The sequence below is a fragment of the Durio zibethinus genome, chromosome 17 (assembly GCF_047325235.1).
Source record: "Durio zibethinus cultivar Kanyao isolate XHJ-2024 chromosome 17, ASM4732523v1, whole genome shotgun sequence".
NCBI classification, from domain to species: Eukaryota; Viridiplantae; Streptophyta; class Magnoliopsida; order Malvales; family Malvaceae; genus Durio; species Durio zibethinus.
In genome coordinates, this window is record NC_143178.1 from 13,430,025 (window position 1) to 13,446,398 (window position 16,374).

General features: G+C 26.1%; 1 long non-coding RNA gene across 2 annotated transcripts; it reads right to left on the reverse strand.

Moving 5' to 3' along the window:
* Positions 1 to 4,627: 4,627 nt before the first annotated feature.
* Positions 4,628 to 8,072, reverse strand: LOC149514036 (uncharacterized). Of its 2 annotated transcripts, none has more exons than XR_016328974.1 (3): positions 7,328 to 8,072; positions 5,515 to 5,582; positions 4,628 to 5,197 (listed from the first exon to the last, which is right to left on the reverse strand). It is a non-coding gene; the product is annotated as an uncharacterized LOC149514036 (long non-coding RNA). The 2 variants fall into 2 exon arrangements; XR_016328973.1 differs by having other exon boundaries at positions 7,323 to 8,072.
* Between the last annotated feature and the right edge of the window lie 8,302 nt (positions 8,073 to 16,374).

Below are 16,374 nucleotides of genomic sequence, written 5' to 3' on the forward strand. Positions count from 1 at the left end.
TCAAACCAAATTAGCATGCAATAATCTCTACAATGCTCACTTAGTTGATTTTTCATAAGTTAATCAAAATTAACTTAAGTATGATATGAGGAAAAGTATGAAAGTAATGACTCATGAATGATATCTTAAATAGGATTTTTTATTGATTTGATCTTTGATATGTATTGATCTTTATGAAAAGCTATGTAAATATTAAGTTGCATAGAAGTTTAAAAAATGAGTATAAGTTTAGAATTTACCTATTCAACCCTCGAGAGGAAATTCTAAACTATATTTGATTTAAGAGATGATCAAGGCATTCTTTGAACAATTTGAACCTTTTCAAGCCTACCTTTAATAAAACATTCCTAGTACCTTATTTTTTGAGCCTTTATATATATATATATATGTATATGTATCTCCTTTTCTTTGTTTTCAATTAACCACTTTAACAAGCCAAGCCTTTTCTTTCAATTATCCCTTTTATTGTTAATACCTAACCCAATATTGCTTATGAGTATGCACAAATCAAAAGAACAAATCTATACATTCGAAAGGAAAAAAGGCATAAGGAAATCAAGGATGTCAAAAAGAAACAGAAAGGCAAATGAGAAATAAAAGCCAAAATGGCTAAAGCCAAAAATATCAATAAAAAATGCTGAAATAAAAAGATGCCTCAACCCTCAAAAAGTTTCAAAGTTCTCAAATTCAATCAAAAGTCCACGAAATTTCAAAAAAGTAACCAAAAAGGGTTACGAGCCTAAAATTTTCATTTTCTCTACCTTAACCCAACCTTACATTACAAGCCTGAAAGATCTTTTAATATTGAGTCAAGTATGTAAGTCCAATATTAGTGGGGAAGAAATGAAAAAAACAAATATATACAATGTATTCTCTTTTTAAATTAATATGTGATGACATATGTTGCATACTTTTTCACTTAGATTGTATGTATAAATTAGTGATGGATTAATTTTACATGCATAAGACTTGTATGATATTGAAAGCTTACTTATTGAATAAGTTTCTTGTTAACTATGTTTGTAACTGTCTTTATACTATGCTATAGTGCATGATTGATGATTTGTAAAGTTTTATCTTTGTGTGCATTTGTTTTTATTATTAGTATAGTTAATTTGAGAGTTTTGCTTGAGGGCAAGCAAAATCTTAAATGTGGAGGTGTGATAGCAATGAAATATATAATGTTTTACAAATTTTTTTTTATGCACAAATTTTAGAATTTGATTGAATTTAGTACCTTTAATGTTTGTTTTCTTGATCTTTAGGTATAATGCACATGAGACATTAATTTTGTGCAAGATCATGTAATTTCCATACAAGATTAAGTTAATCCTAATCCTAATCATATTCAACCATGCAAGAATGAATAATAGCCAAATCCTAATGATATTACTCTTAAATTCACATGGAGAAAAGAATCCTAATGGCACTATAAATTTACATACATTCGGCTATTCCATTTACAACAAAACTCCTACATGCACTTGATAATTGACAAGTTTATTTAGATAAAAGAATCCTAAGTATATTTGGCCAAAAAGAGATTTAATTATAAAAAGATTCTTTTGTTTATCTTGCAAAAGTTTAAAATTAAGAAAGACACTTGTACAAGAGATAAGGTTATAGTTTCTATTCAAGAAAGATTTATCTCAAGAGAGTTTGAATCTAATGCAACCACTTCAAGAAGATTGCTTTTGGAATTCAAGTCTACCCAAAACTCCCATCAAGATTGCAAGATAATGAGATGGTCCCCCACATGTACGCCAAAGACCAATCAATAAACACCATTTGGGTAATACACTTAATATTTAAGACTCTTTGTTCGCCCATACTTCTTTAAGATCAAGATAAACTTTCATCATTAAAGAGTTTAAACTACAAAAAGACTTTGTAATCCTAATCTCCATCATAGCTGAACCTAATCCTATAAATAGAAGGCTCTTGTAACCTTAACACATTCCATTCTACATAACATCCCATTTATTCCCATTTTTCTCCCTCTTTCTATTTTCTTTCTTATTCGATTTTTACTTGTTTTCTTTGTAAATAGGCTAGGGTGATAGACTACCCTAAATATTTTCTAAAGCTTTTGTAGTTCTTAGTTAGGGTGACAAACTAACCCTAATTTGTTTTCATAGCTCTCCTTAATACAAGTTCTATCATTTTCTTACTTAAAGCTCTTTTTGTTTACTTTATATGCACACCATTCTTTACAAGTTTTCAATTCTTAGTTTTATGCTTTCTTACATTCGACCAATTTGTGATTTTACAAGCTTTCAGTTTTTTTTTTGTTTTCCTGTATAATTGACCTTCCTTTAGAGTTACCAAATGACAATTAGTTAGCTTAGCATTCAGTTATAACACTTTCAAAACTTTGCTTTCAATTACAATAAATCAACTTTTTGATCTATTTAAATATAAAGTTAGAAAAAAATCTCCTTTGGTACTTAGTTTTGCACCTAATACATAATCCTTGTGAAAACGATACTCTACTTACTCACTTTATTACTTGATGCGATCTATGTACTTATAAGCTATATAAAAAGCAACAGTCAACTGATAGTGGAGTTTTTTAACTCCACAAGTGAGGTTAAGATGATCACATATGTTACACTTCTTTTTTAAGTTAGTTTTTTTTTTTAAATATATATTAAGGAACATGTGCTACATATCTTAACCCTGTAAAATTAAAAAACCTCACTATCAATGTATTTGATAATTTCTCATCTAATTTTTATATTAAACCAAAATATCAAGTAAATAAAAATAATTAAAAATCAAATTGCATGTGTTCTTGACATCAATATTCAAACCTACACATGGCAATTCATGTATTTGTGACATGTTTATTTCATATCAAACATGTGTGAAACACAAAAATTATTGTTACAATTCATGTCAACACATCAAATATGAAAACACTTTTTTTTTTTGTTTTCATTAAACTTATATACAATTTCTATAAAAATTTTAAACTGTGTTGTTTTTATATTTTTTTTATATCTATTTCGTACTGTGTCATCATGTCATGCATAAAATTATCAAATCTACTCAAACCATCAATAATAAATGTAAATAGATAATTAATATATCTAAGAAGAAAAAATAATTACTCTTAAAAATGGTTTAATCAATGGTAAATGAAATGCTACTTATATAGTCCAAAAAGTAAAGGAAAACCATCAATCTTGAAAGAAATCAAAAGTTCACAAAAACTCTAACAAAAATGGATTAAAAGTGTATAAATATAAAAAGAGTCAAAAGTCAAGAACTTATATAATATAAAGCAACCAAAAATCTAAAAGATAATAACTTAAAAAAGGTTGAATTTTATGTAATATAGTTAAAAGATTTACGTTTCATGTGTAACTTTATTAACCAAACACTACCCAATTTAACATAGGATTTATTGCAAAAAATTTGTGTTTTATTATTTTCTTTACAAGTAAAAACAAATTTTTAAAAATAATTTAATAAATTAATCATACTTAAATTAAAAATTGTAAAAAAAAAAAAAAAACTCATTTTCTAGTTCACCTAATTATTATCAAATAATCATGTAAATATAATATGAATATATAATAAAAAGTTTCAAATAAAAACTTTAGAAGCATTTCTTGAAATGTCCATTTAACTCTAATATTTATTTTATTTCTATTAATATTTAAATGTTGTTATATGAAAAAAAATAAAAATTTAGTAAAACTCAATAAAATGATAAGTAAATATTAAAAAATTATAAATTATTATAATTAATATTTCTTCATCTTTTACAAAATATGTATTTTCTAATAACCAGCTACATAAACAAAAAACAAAAAAAGTAAATGTACTTTTATTATAACTTCTTGTTTAAATATAACATGTTTTGTAGAATCTTTAAAGGAAATAAAAAGAAATACTAATTTAAGTGTTATGTTGTTTACTATCAATTTAAAACTACTTGTAGTCAACGTTTTTTCTTTTATTTTTGTAATTAAAATGATGCAAAATTTAATTATAAAAAATTGAGTTATTTGCATGAATAACACATATTATTTAAGCTTTCATTTTGAATATTTTTATTTGAATAAAGGTCAACTATTTGCTTTCAAATATTTTAAAGTATAAACAATGTTAATAATAAATTTTTATGATAATAAAACATTTTCTTTTAGCATTATAAAAGTTTGTAATATAAAATTTAAAGATCTTCACATCTTAAAAATCGATCAAATTTTTATGTCCAATAAATGATTAAACGAAAAACTTTGTTAAAAATTATAATAAGTGAATCATTTTTCTCGTTTTTACATCAACATGGAATTTGGTAAAATACAATTAAAAAATCATTATCTTATATAATATACATTCTAATTTAATGTTATTTACAACATACCCCTGATGTTTCTAATAGAAATAACTTAGAAAAATACACATTATAAGTTTTCTCAATGAAATTATTAATTAATAATTAAGAAAATATATTAAACTAAAATCTAATTTTTATATAAAACTAAAATCTCGTAAATAAAGTAGTCGAAAGCCAGATCAAATACATTTTTTACATATAGCACTATTATATAATCAATAACAAATATAAATAATAAATTAATATATCTAACAAATAAATAAATTCAAGAAAACAAAAAAAAATTACAATTTAAAAATGCTGCATTCATGGTAAATGGAAGGCATCTCAAACATAACTAATATTTAATTATTACCAAATAAATGAATTTTATTATCAAAAAGTATGAAAACTAAAATTTTCTATTTTCATAGAACTTTGTTTGCTTTCATAAATTGATTAAAACCACTTGAAATATAATAATTAACACAAAAAAAAAAATAATAAAAAGGTAATGGTTAAATGCTCGATCTAAAATGTACTGTTTAGACATTTTTTCAATTAAAGATATCATCATTAATTTAATTCAATATAAGATTAAACAATTTCGAGTTAAACCAAAATAGTTTGCAGTGTAACACAAATTAAAATAGAGTGATAGCAGAAAAATAAAGACAAAATTGTCTTTTAAGCCAAAACACAATAATCATTTTCTTTCATTTTCTTATATTTTCTCTCATTTTCCTAGACTTTCTTGGTAATCAAACACTCAAAAAATAAGCAAGAAACCCAAGAGATTATCTTCCTTTCCAAACTTAACCCATCATTTTCTTTTTCTTTTCCCATGCTTTCTCAACATCCAAACACCTAGAAAATATATAAAAAAAAAAAAAACTCAAAATCCAAAAATAACATTATATTAATAATATAATCAATCCCCCAGAATCAATTTTTTTAAAAAAAAAAAACCAAACCAAAAAAAATTATTCAAAAAAAAAATCCTCTAAAAAAGGTAAAACTCCAAACAAAAAAAAATTCAAGCGTAAAAAAGACTAAACCTTTGTCAAATTTTAAACAAATAAAACTACTAAAAATAAAACAGAGAATAAGAAAACTCAAATTTGAAAAGGAAGCAAAAACCAACATTCTCTTTCCAATTGAATAAAACAATAAACTAAAATTACCTGAATGAACAACTACTTAATTAAGCCTTCAATACTTGCGATTATTATTGCAGGGAAAATTTTTGGACCTAAGAAAAACGAAAAGCGTCCATAAGCTACTATTTAAAAGATCAAAGATATTATCTTTCTTTTTTAAATTAATCTATTATTTTCCTTTCATTTTCTCACACTTCCTTAACATCCAAAAACCACAAAATATACCAAAGAAATGTGAGATTCAAACTTAAAAGGAGACTAAAAGTGGAAAAAAAAAAAAAAAGGAGAAGAGAAACAATTAAAACATGGTTTCAAAAACAAAGACAACTGCAAAAGTGAAGGAAATGCTTGAAGAACCATTTTTAAGATGATTTGGTTTTGAGTTTTTTTTTTTTTTTTAAATGTTTGCTGGTATTTGCTATTTTTTTGGTTAAAAGTTTTTGAAAGAATTAATATTTTTATTGATAAAAAAGAATTTAACAATTAATATTGGACTTTGACAACGCTTGCATTAAACTACCATTACGGTATCCTATTTTGAACCAACTTGAAAACATTTAATCTTAAATTGAATGAATAAAAGATGATATCCTTAATTAAGAAAACACTAAAACATTAGGTTCTAAATTGAACATTTAGCCAAAGGTAATAAAAAATAAAATCACAACAACATTTAAAAAAAAAAAAAAAGAGAGATTAAACTAACATAATATCCAAAGATACCTTCAATATAAAACTTGTAAAATAATAAGTGAGCAAATACTTTTTCTTTTCAATTAAATTAATGTATGAATTTACTTGCCTAATGTAATTCATATGAAAATTTATTGAATATAAAAATTTAAAAATTACAATAAAATAATAAAACAAACATTTATAAGGAATCGAGAAATAATATAAAAATTTTATTCCCTTGAATTTAATATTACAAAATTGTTTAAAGATGAAAAGAAAAGGAAAATTAAAAAGTTTAAGAGATTAAAACATAAATTAATAAGAAATAAAAAAAACTCTAATTTTTTTTTCATCTTTTCATTCATAAAAAAAAAAAAAAGGATTTTTAACAGTTTCATTAAAAAGATATCTTTATAAAAAATTTGTAAACGTAAAATCATAAAAATCACTTCTTCAAAATCAAAACAAAATAATAACACATAAAGTTTTTATGAAACCAAAAAATAAATTAAAATCTTTATCCTTTCTCACCTTTACACCAATAGAAAGGTAAAATATTAAAAATCACTCAAACAATCTTTAAAATAAAAACATAATAAAACATAAATTTTATAAAGAACCAAAAAATAAAATTTTAACTTTCTGACCTTTTCATCGATAAAAAATATTAAAATATTGATAACTAACTTTCGTAGAAAGGTAAAAATAATATAAAAAAGATTAAAACAAACAAATCCTTTGAACTAAAGAATGAAAATTTTTAAAAATATTAAAATAAATTTTAGACACCTCATTTTTTCGAGATCTTTTGAAACATTTTCGATTTTCGCAGAAAAATCAAAAAGAAAAAAAAAAGCAAAAGTTTTGGATAAAGTCTGAAAGATGATTCTCATGGAACTTTTTGTAAAAAGAAATTTTTTGATTTAGAATTCTTCTTGAATCGGGACTCCTCCTTTATTTAACCAACAATACTCAACAGAGGGAGGCAAGAGATGGGAGGAAAAAAAGCTGGAAATCAAAGAAAAAAATTTTTTGCAACAATAATTGTTAAGGTTTCAGGAACATTTTTTGTTTTTGTCTAGGTTTTCTAGACCAGAAACACAAGCAATACGATTCCGGCAATCAAACACACTTCGGCAATAATTAGAGGATGATACCTAACTTATTGTAACCCTCTTTCCCATAGCCTTCCCACGCTTGAGTTGGTTCCTTCATCGACAAACAAAAGGCCACCATAACATCCCCATACTTGAACCGACCAAAGTAGCAATCAACGTAGAGAACCAAGCATAATTATCCACAATACCCAAACCTGTCACAAAAACCCAATCACAACCGACAACCCACGAAACCAGCAGCCAACCCTCAATCATGCATAACCAAACCATTACACAAAAACAATTGGCAGGAGCAAACACAGGGAAATAAACATGAATCATATATAGAAGCACAAAAACAAGATTCGCCGCAAGAAACTCTGTGTAGTGTGATTTTAGTATAAGGTAGTGATCTTAGGGTTTTGATTTTTACTGGGTATAGTTGTTTTGGGGGGTTCAAATTCAAAGGAGAGGAAGACCTAAGGGCGGAGTATCACATATTGAAAGAAGAAGGTGATTCGGTGGCGAAACACAGCAGACAGGTTTGGTATTGTATTTTAGATCTAGGGTTTTCTAGGCTTGTTTTATTAAAACTAATAGGAAAAAGAGAAAAAGCGCTGACGAGGATTTCTGGTCAAAGTTGGAGTGATTCCAGCGGTGGTGACCAGCAGTTGATGGCGGGCAAGGTGAATTGGCAGCGGCCGTTGTTGGATTCTGTGTTTACGATGGCTGGCTTTTTGGAGGGAGAGGATTTAGAGAGAGAGGGAGCATGGGGAGAATGAAAAATGGCTAAATTGACGAAAAAGCATAAAAAAGTCTTTTATAGAAACCTAAAAACGAAAATGTTTTGATCGAACCGAGAAAAGCCAACCCACGAATCAACCCGCAAAGTGCTCCGACCCATTTTGCAACCCGGTCCAAGCGGCTATAGCTTTTGAGCAGTCAAAGTCGAGCCAAGTGGCCGATTTGAGCCGTTTCAAGCTGTTTCAAGAGTTTCGAGCTGTTTTTGAGCCATTGACTGCCCCTCGACCGGTGCTTTGTGTAATGTTTTGTTTTCATTTTACTATTATCATTTGTTTCTCTTGCTTATTTATTTAGTTTTTTTATCATTTATTTGTTTGAATTGAGATTTTTTTAGAAAACAAATAAAATTTTAAAAATGGGTTTTAAGATAAATCTTGTCAAGATATTAGAGAATTTTTTTGATTTGAAATTTAATTTTTGAAAATTTATTTTGAAATAAAATTTTACTGACATATGGAAGGATTTTATGTTTAATAATTTTTTAAAAATAGATTGATGAATTCATACCAACATATTAAAAAATTTTATAGGTTTTAAAATTTTTTTTTCTAAATTAGTTTAATTTAACCAAATTATTGAAAAATTTTATTATATTTTTAAAAATTAAAATCCTATCAATATATTGGAGAATTTTATTATAACTTTTTAAAAATAAAATTTTACAAAACTATTAAAAGATTTTATTGATTTGGAAAAAATAAATTTTGAAAATAAAATCCGACGATTAAACCTTTTCGTGACAATAATCTCTTTTACCACTCATAAAGTGAGAAATTATTTTTAAATTACTACAATAATGAGAAAATATTTTTAAATTTCTACCAAATTATTAGAGTAATTTAAAAAAAATTGATAGATAAATACTTAAGAAGATTTTTTAAAATATTTATTAGATTTAAAATAACACAAAATCAACTAGTACTGTTTCTTAGATGGTCGTCATGAGGTGTTAGAACATTTTTTATATGTATCCGTACTCTCAAACTTAGCCTGATTTTGTAAACTAATTTACTCTTTTAAAGAACCTAATTCAAGATTATGATATTTTTAAAAAGGGATATATTCAATCATGTGGTTAATCGTATGTAATAAATAAGATTAGTAATGACTTCTTGATTTGTGTCTAGTTTTTAACTGTTCAGACTTGTATGTTTTGACAGTTTGACAACTCCACTAGAGATTTTTTAGAGTCAAGCTAGTAATTGATTTTTTGTTATCTAAACTAAGGTGAGAGGGTGATCTAAAAGAGGGGTGAATTGGATTTCTGCAAATTCTTCCCAAACAAATGATTTTAATATAATTGAATGAAAATTAAAACAATTAACACTTTCGATGAAAATATAATGCAAACAATAACAATTAATGAACCTAAATCAAATATAAACAACAATAAATTGTAAAGAGATAAGGATAAAGAAATTAAACTCAATGATTTATAGAGGTTCGGTCTTTCTCTACAAGGCACCTACATCCTCTTTACTGGTTGTTCACACTAAGGCTTCAATCCACTAATTGAAGAAAAATTTTTACAAAATACAAACCTATCTTGTACTAAATGTCTATCTTTTTCTCAATGCTTAGATAGTAACCTCTACCTTTATAATATCTAGATAATACCTCATATCTTGCTTACAAGATAATCCCAATAATTTTTGCAAACTAAAATACCTCTTAACGTTGAGTGTTTGCCTAATGAAGTACAAAGAAAATGATGAATGAAACACAACAATATTTTGGATATAAGAAATACAAAGGATATTGAATTTAAGCTCTAAAAACTCTTGATTCTAAGAGAAAATGACAGTATAACTTGTTAGCACTTGCTCTCTTTCTTTATCAAACTTCTTGGTGTGTTGGAATGGCCAATATATAGAGAAAATGAAGAACTAGCCATGGAGGACGCTTGGAGTGAAGAAGTACCCGTTGAAAGCATGAAAAAGTAGTGTTAGAGCATTTTGGGCATGACCCGATTGATCCCTTCCATGAGGGGATGATTGGTTCGTGTTTTAAACCAATTTACCTTTGAAAATCATGACTTGATCGATCCCTTCCTTGAGGGAATCAATTGGTTCAGCTAGGGGATTGATCCTGTAACCCAAGGGATCAATCCTGTCAAGTTGTTATGTTATATCCTATTTTGCACTCCACTCACTAATTTGATCATATCTTAAATTATACAAATCCAAATCACAAATCGTTTGAAGGTTTAGAAACTAGACTTAAAGGTATTTCTATCCATTTAAAATTTATCACCAAATTCGTTGTGTACGAATTATAGTACATTTTCAAATCTACCCCTTGTGCAGTTTTTAGACAACTACAAAGTGGCTTGTAAAAATTCAAAATCTTTTCTTAGAAAATTTGGATTTTGATTTTGTTTGATCCATTAGAAAGTAGAAGCTTTCCAACCATATAAAATTCAAATATTAAAACTTTGTGAATTAATATAAAAAATTAAAACAATTTCAATGTTGGAAAACTTTGTTCTTGTAAAACAACTTTCTTAAGTTAATCTATTTCTCAAAATCAATATTATCAAAATTGTATTAAGTCCAAAATGAATAAGTTCACTTTAAAAACAACAATTGGACTTTCATTTAAGCTCATATAAATAATCTTTAAAGATAGATTTGGTTTGAGAAATATGAAAATAAAGAAAGGTTTGTTTACACTTTGAAAAACATATTATTTATTTAGTACCAAAATATAAAACTTAAGAACATGTACTAAATAAATCTTTTTCAAAATCTTAATCAAGCTTATTTAGCTTAATGTTTTGTCATTTCAAAATAAGAATCATTTCAAGGCTAACATAAGCCTTTATTTAATGACTCTAATGGTTTTAATTTATTTTCATTTACTATTTTTTTTTTATTTTTAGCATTAAATGTTCTCTAATACACACACCAACACATGTATATTCATAACATAAGCTCTATACCCAAACTTTTTCTCTCATAGGAAGGAGTAAGGTTACCTACACTTTTAAAGTTTTTTGCCTCCGTAGTGGCTAGCAAAATACTCCCATTCAAATTGAACAATTTCTATTTGTTGTGTATAATGGTTAATGATTAGAGTGCCTTACTAATCCACCATAGATAATAGTAAGAAATAATTTGAGAATCTTTAGTTTGGTTAAATAACCCGACCCTGCTTATAGAAAATTCTCAAAAAGCCAATCTTTAACTTAGAGCCGTGCTTACCTATTGTTTTGACTTTGATTAGCTCATATTTATGTTCTTGTTAAGAATTTTTTTTACTTTTAAAAAATGTGAGATTTTGAGTTGGGATGTACTTTTTTCTTGTGTTACATGATTTTGTTTCATATCTATTTTATCATGCATTACATACATACATTTGTGAAAACATTTTTCATCCATGTAAACATTTTTATGAAACCATGATTTCAATTCAATTCTCCATGCATAAAAGTATGTCAATGCATAATGGTCAATCAAGGGCAATCATGATTCTCCTTGGTCTTGTTTGGAAATGAATAGCTTTTAGTTTTGAGCATTGAGTATTACAATATGTTACCAATAATTGATAGGATTTGTAGATAATGAAAGTTTTTTTCTTTTTTCTATGGAGTTTAAGATTGTTTGACAACAAAAGCCCACATGATTTTTTTCCATTTAAAAAAAAAAACTTTTTTGTAACAATCTTTAAAGAGTTTGTGATTACTATTAAGAGTGAACATACCCATTTACTTCACTAATCATGTCTTGTTCTAATTTAGTTGGAACCATATCACTCAAAAGCCTAAATTCTTAAAAAGGCATGACTTTGAACACCTTGTTTTTGTCTAACCATGATTGAGTTTCAGAGTTAATGATCTTCATTAGGGCTATAAGCAATGAAAGAGATGATAGATTTGCAAAATCTTTTTAAAAATTATTTGTAAACTAGTACATAAGCCATTAACATTTTATATTTTTGTAATTAGATAAGTGTCATAACTATTCTAAACACATTATTACCCAAGTTCAAGCTCTTCAAATTCTTTCTTGGGCCATAATTATAGAAAAGCCATATTTTTTCATCATGACTTAGGCAACATCCATTTCCTATTTTATCCATTCCCCAAAGTTGTCATTTGCCCATATCTTTAAGGCAAATGTACCAAAAAGGCCAAATTACTTGATGTTTTCAATATATTTTTGTCTAACATATTGATTTGTATAAATTCATTTCCTTTTTCATTGAATAGAGATTACATGAACAACTGAAATGGACCTAAAAGTGAAAATTGTTATATTGGGAATTGGGACTTCTTTGATTAGCAAATTGAGATGAAAAAAGATGTCCATTTTGGGAATTGATACATTTTGAGAATTAGTTGCAAGAAAAAAAAAGATGAAAAGAAAAGAAAAAATTTCTCCTGAAAAATATTTTTCAATGGAAGTATCCATATTTGATATTATGAATGTCCATTTTTCATATTCCCTTCACAAAAAGAAATTATCCATTTAATATGCCTCTAAAGAAACCCAACCAAAGATCACCCTTCATACTAAGAGTAAGTTCAAATAAGCATCTCTTTAAGAAAATGTAGGATGTTAAGTTAAAAGCAAATAGAGAATACCTTATTCAAAGAGCAATTTAGTAGTAAATCGAGTTTTAAAAATTTTAAACTCATTTTGTCAAAAGTGGACATATGAAAAAGAAATGAAAAGAAAAAGAAAAAAAAATACATTTTTAAAAAGAACTTGTTTAAAACATTTTCAAAAAAAACAAACCATTTTCAAAGAGAACTTGTTTTTCATTTGTAATAAAAGAAGCATTGATATTTCCCTTCTTATTACATGACAATCTCTCCTAGTAACTAAAATCTTGATATGCCAAACCATCTTATCCATTTGGAAAGACCAAGTTATGATTCACTTCATTCATTCCAGGTTGTAATCACCAATTTTCAAAAGATGTTATCACATGTTTTAGAAAAGGAAAAGTGAATAATTAATTCATTTTTGTCTAGATGATGGAAAACAATTATGTGTGACAATTTTCTATTGTCATTCAATAAGTTTATGATGACAATATGAATATTTTAAAGAAATGAAAAGAGGGAAATGATTTTTATGATTATTCTGGGATAATTGTTGTTGTCACTCTTTTGGGAGTTTTTGAAAAACATTCAAATTTGAATTGTTGCATGCATGACAAATAGATGATTGCCCAAACCAATATAATAAAAGTGACCTTTATGGGGAAAAAAAGGTACTTTGTTTTGATCATGCATTTGCATAATTTAGTGAGTATCTAAATCACTATTTTGGATATTGCATTTGCAACATTATTTGAACCATGCATTTGCATCATTTTATGAGCATTTGAATTATTGTTTAGATTATTGCATTTGCATCATTACTTAGACATGCATTTGCATCATTTTACTAGCATTTGTGTCATTGTTAGAATCATGCATTTAAATCATTTAGTTAGAATCTAAATCTTGTTTAGAACAGTGAGTTTGTATCATTGTTTAGATTATACATTTGCATTATTTGGTGAGTATCTAAATCACTATTTGGATTATTGCATTCGCATCATTTGTAGGTATAGACACCTTATTTTGTTTGGGTATTTGAACATTATTAACCTCGAATTTGATATTAGGCTTCAATTTATAATTGGGATTTAGACCCAAAAATTAAAGGTTCCAAAATATTTTCATTTACTTTAGTTCTTTAGTTTATTTGATATTTTATTTTGATTTATTTTATTTGGTCAAAGTTTAAAGTCAAAATAAAAAGAACAAGAAAAAATCGTGATTGAATCATGAAAAGGGAATTAAAATCCAAATTTTTTATTTTTGCTTAGATTTAAAATTTAAGAATTAAATTTCTTTTGGAAATACTTAGGCTCTAATTCATTGAAGAAGGAAAGGGAATTTCAAAAATACTTAAATTTGAATCTTTACAAATTTAGTAGAATTACTTTTTCGAAATCAAAATAGGGTTTAATCCCTATAAAAAGATCAACAAACAAGCAATTACAAAGGCAATAAAAATGAGTAATCAGGAAATTACAAAGCAATAATCAAGCAGTCGAGCAATCATAGTGAGCAAAAGAAAAAAATTTTGGGTTATAATTTTATTTCGGGATTTGAGTTTTGTTTTTAATTTAGGAAATTTTTTCTAGTTTTCTTGTAGAAAGAATTTTAAGCTAATTTTTGGATTTTCTGATATTTTGGGGATTTTTCTAGATTTAGGTTGAATTTACGAGTTTTTGTGGTTGAATTTTTGAACTTTTCAATGACTAATTTGAATTTTTCGATCAAGTGTTTGATGGCTAAAAGGTTTCCCAATGATTGATTTTTGGGTTCTTAAAATTTTTTTTGGTTTATTGATTTTTTTAACTATTGGTTGAATATCCTGGCGTCACAATCTAGATTTTTTTGTTGAATTTGGGGATTTCTTGAAGTTTTTGGTAAATAGTTTTAGAGAGTAAAGAGAGAAAGAAAATAAGGAAAATTAAAAAAAATGGATAAAATAAAAAAAAAAACCTTAAATTTTACCACTTTATTTAAATAAGTGTATATACTTTTATTATACCAAAAAAAATCTCTAAATTTTAATTTGCACCCAAATAAACCTTTAACCTTTAATTTTCACCAAAATAAGTCCTTTACTTTTAATTGATATTTAAATAAACCCTTAATATAAATCAATCTTTTATTTGATATAAGGGTTTATTTGGATACAATCAAAGAATAAAAGTTTATTTAGGTATAATAAAAGTATATGAACTTATTTAAGAAAAGTCAAATAATTTAAGGGTTTTTTTAGTATTTTAGCCAAAAAAATCTTATTTTTGGCTTAAATACCTACACCAAACAATGTCATTTAGTTTTAAAAAAATCATTGATTTGCACCTCCACTTAAAAGGACTTGCGCATCGTTCAAGCCCTACACGACTTATACTGCAAGTATTTTTTTTTAGTGATTTTTTTTCTATTTTTTATTTTTTTGTCTTTTATTTTTTTTCCTTTTTTAATTTTTTTTATTCGCTTATTTTTATTTTGATTTAATTTGAAACAATGAAAAAAGAAAAAAAAGAAAAAAAGGAAAACTTTGGCATGAATTTTTATGCTATGAGTTATTTTTGCATGATTTATTTTATATATATTTGCATTATTTTTATTTTGGTATTATTGCATGATTTTATTATGATATTTTTATTATAATATTATTGTATGATTTTATTATGATTTTTTTGCATAATATTGTCTAATTTTTTATGATTTTTTTATAATATTTTTGTATGACATTATTTTGTAAAATAAATAAAAAGGAACAAAATTCTTTGTCATAAGATATTTAAAACCTACAATGGTGAAGCCTTTTTAAGTGGATACATTTCTTTCTTTAATACTTTTGAAGTGAAAAAAAAATTTTTTTTGGTAAAGCCTAAAGACTTTTTTTTCAATATTTAAATATCGAAATTAAAAAAAAATAAGTAATAAAAACCATTTTAATTAAGACTTAGACAAGATGACATAAGACTAATTTGGTATCAATTTTTGAATGTTGAGGAAGTGCTAAAACCTTCCTTACACATAACCAACTCTCAAACCTAGTTTTGTTGATGTAGACCAAAATCTACTCTTTTTAGGGTCCCTTAGTTAAGCTTAGGATGACTTTAAAATGGTATATTCATTTAGGTTGCCAATCACATCTAGATAATATATATATATATATATATATTGGCGGCAACCCCATACTTTTATGTCTAATGATTAAGTTCTCATACTTAAACATTATGATAGTTTAGCAACTATGCTTGGGACATTTGGAAAGTCAAATTAGTTGTTAGTCATAGGTTATCGTAAGCCTTGATTTTGATGGTTTTTTATTTTGCTTATTTATTTATTTTTTTTTATGCTTAATAAACCATTTGTTTATTTTTTGTATCTTTTGTATAGCATTTAATTAAGGCATGTGAGATTTGGATTCGTTATAAAATGTTAAAGGGTTTATTTGTTCCTTCATACACACTACATATGCATATTCATACATAAGTTCTAAACCCAAGCTTTATCCTTTATTAGGAGAGAGCGAATACCTAAAATATTATGAGCTGATAACCTCTATATAAGCTAGTGAAAGACTCCCACTCAAATTAAACTCTTTCTATTTAAGCCTATAATGGGTGAGGAATGGGGTACCTTACTAATCTATAATGAAAAATGATGTGAAGAGCAATTTAGGGGCCTTTAGATTGTCAAAACCCCTAAACCCAGCTTGTTAAGCCTCGCTATTCTTTTTGTTAAAAAAAACTTAAAATAGAACACATGAAGGGACTT